The sequence below is a fragment of the Polyodon spathula genome, chromosome 20 (assembly GCF_017654505.1).
Source record: "Polyodon spathula isolate WHYD16114869_AA chromosome 20, ASM1765450v1, whole genome shotgun sequence".
In the NCBI taxonomy this organism is placed as follows: Eukaryota; Metazoa; Chordata; class Actinopteri; order Acipenseriformes; family Polyodontidae; genus Polyodon; species Polyodon spathula.
Genome location: NC_054553.1, coordinates 27,518,329 through 27,521,500, shown reverse-complemented (window position 1 = coordinate 27,521,500; position 3,172 = coordinate 27,518,329).

The window sequence follows — 3,172 nt, the reverse complement described above, 5'->3', positions numbered from 1 at the left end:
GGCTCCCCCCCCCCCAGCCTTCCTGTTCCCAAAGAGAAAGCCCCTGGAATAGACAATGGAAACCCCAACACCGGGGGTGTGGTTCCCAAGACAGAGAGGTCAGGACTAGGACAAGGGGCGGGGATTGGTCTGTGGGTAATACCGGGGAAGATCAGGAGGGTGTAATCTATTGGAGATGAACCTTCACTGCCTCACAGTAATAGTGAAGCTGTCCCTTCCCTTCTTGATCACTTCCTTAAATGTCCACACCTTCACAACGGACACCAACAGGAAAGCAGGACAGATGTCATGTCGTGATTAACCAATACATGGCAGAAATTGCAGCGTATATACAGAGTTAAAAAGTTGGACATTTAAAAAAAGAAAAAATAATAATCCTGTAGTGATGCTACTAATTGCACATTATCACAAAACCCACAGGATGTTTTTGTTGCTCATGATTTGTGGGAATGCAAATAAAAATAGGTGGAGTATGTGGCTACCAGAGATCCGAAATGTTTCGAGATTATTTGGGTGGATGCGCTGTGTTGCAATCTGGCACGTCTAGTTGGAGTGTGCCAAATTTCAAAATCAATTTGTTAGTTTTTTTTTGTTTTTTTTTTAAGAAAAAAGAAAACAACACACACCCTACAAATGTGTATTCCAACTCTTTAGTAGCGCAGAGTTGTGCTCATTAAAATCGTCAGGCCTGCTGTACTGGTTTGAAAGAGACATGCTGTCCCCATTAGATTTAGAGTGTTTAGTCCCATGCACTTTTAACCAGACTTTCAAACAGAACAGGCAAATGCCCCATGCCCATATCCACTTTCCACCAGGTATCATTTCAATTTAGCCAGCTTGTTCAGCAATACATGCACCCCAATGTGCCAATGACATTAAACACTGTCTGAACTAATTTTCAGGGTGATGTAAATGAACCTGACCAAAGAAGAAGAGAGTTACTTGCTCATTTATTTTTTTTCTGGTAGGTTAGAACTAGATTTCAGTACCAAAAGGTTCCCTGGGAGTTAAACCCTCATTGCGCGATAGAGTTGGTTGCCCAGCGTTATCGGTGTTTGCTTTCTTCATGGCGATGGGAGTTTGGCACAGCGATCAAGCCGTGGCATACCCCACTGCACTGGACAGTGGCTACTCTGTCCCTCTGACCACACTGCCTTGCGAGCTGAATGTTAACTCAAATAAGTGAGAAAAGAAAATAATACACTCACAGGACATGTTCTGCAACTGCATGCTTCTCATTTTCGAATTAAGTCAGCCTCCAGACTAACAGAAGTAGAAGCAGCCACAGAAACAAGAGCATGGGGGTTCCCAAGTGGCACATCCATAGTGCAGGAGATGCGCATTACAGCCTGCAGATAGCCAGTTCGTTTCCAGGTTATTCCACTGCTGACCGTGGATGGGAGTTCCCCAGGGGGCAGAGCACAATTGGCCAAGCACAGCCCTGGGGATAGAGGGCTTAGGTCAGCCAGGGTGCCCTCGGCTCACTGCGCACCAGCCAATGCTGTAGACTGGTGGACCTGTCTAAGTTTCCCAGAGCTGTGTGGTCCTCCGACACTGTCGCTCTGAAGTGGCTACATGGTGGGCCTGCAGAGTGATAAGAAGCGGGCGGCTGACTGCACACGTTTAGGAGGACGCCTGTGTCTGTCTTCATCTCTCCCGAGTCTGCGAGGGTGTGGCAGCGGTGAGCCAGGTTTAAATAAACAATAACTGGCCTCAACAAATTGGGGAGAAAATAAGAAAAATAAATTGGCAATTTGCTTTCCCAGTGGACAATTGGCCAATCAATACCCCAGTCTTAGCAAGAGGACCCAGTGTGGAAATTTTATATATATTACACACACACATATTATATATATATATATATAAACAGTTTTTATTTTTAATTGTTACAAGCAGTGACTGTCTGTCCATGTATTGCCAGAATAAAACTAGACAATTCCTTCCAAGGAGAAAAGGTTTTTATTTTATTTTTATTCCCCCCCACCCCCCATACCACAACATGTCACAATACCCCTTTGTGTAAACCAGCATAAACAAATGTCTAAACAAGGTTTCCATGGAAACGTCAGCAAGTCTTCCTTGGCTCTTCGGCTTCTCTTTGCATGCCGTAGGAAGACTTCAAACAGAATCCAGTACAGGCGATATTAAATGATATGATTCAGTTTCTGAAGTTATGGACGGACAAGTTAATCACCCAGTACAAAAAACTCTCTAGTTAAATCTTTATTGGTATAGCCATCTACTAGCAAACATGTGCATGAGAAAGGCAGAGACGATGAGGGATGATGACTGGTGGGGCTGTGGATAACTATGACTTAATGAGAATTGTGTCTGGCCATAAGCACGTCCCAAAACCAGGTATAGAATTAATGTGACTTCATGAACTGTGTAAATATGCAGATGTCTGCAGAAATATAAAAAAAACGAACAGTGCTCCTAACATGAGGCGCAGTTTAATTTGAAGGTAACGGAAAAGAGTTCTTGGGTGCCTTAGCACTTGGGCATTTATCTGACAAAAATGCCTGGTCACGCACAGATAGCAATTAGGCATGTTATGCATGTGTGACCATGTATTTGTGCCAGACACACACATACACAAATGCATGCATAAACGCAAATAGCCTACACGCAATGTGCATTCCTCCAGCTAAAAATAAATACAAGTCAGAGGAATGCAAACCAAATGAAGAGCCAGCAAGGTCCGTTTTCAAATAAACTAGAAGAATGAAGCTAAAAGACAGCGATATATTGTACCAAATGTTAACATAACTGCAGACAGCACAAACTCAATACAGCTTCAGAGCATTGCTTTGAGACTTTAAAGCTGACGCACCAAATACAAAGAAATGTAAATGCCCTGGTCCAACAAGACAGACGATAAGCATTCTGCTCCCCCAGCAGGTTGCAGAGCCAAGAGAATTTCAGCACTGTGACGGCATGCTTCCTCTCGATCTCCCTCTCTCTGCTACACACAGACACGTGGGTGGTGCTGCAAGCCGCACTGTCTAAAATAATAACACACAGCGAGATCCTTTCACTGGATCTGAAAACTTGTCCTAACTTCTAATCAGCACAGGAAAGAGAAAAGTCATCTACATTTTTTATTCTAAAATGAGAGTAGAAATACAGGTTGCACAGAGCTGTTTGTTTAATTCTTGGTTGGGGATATAAA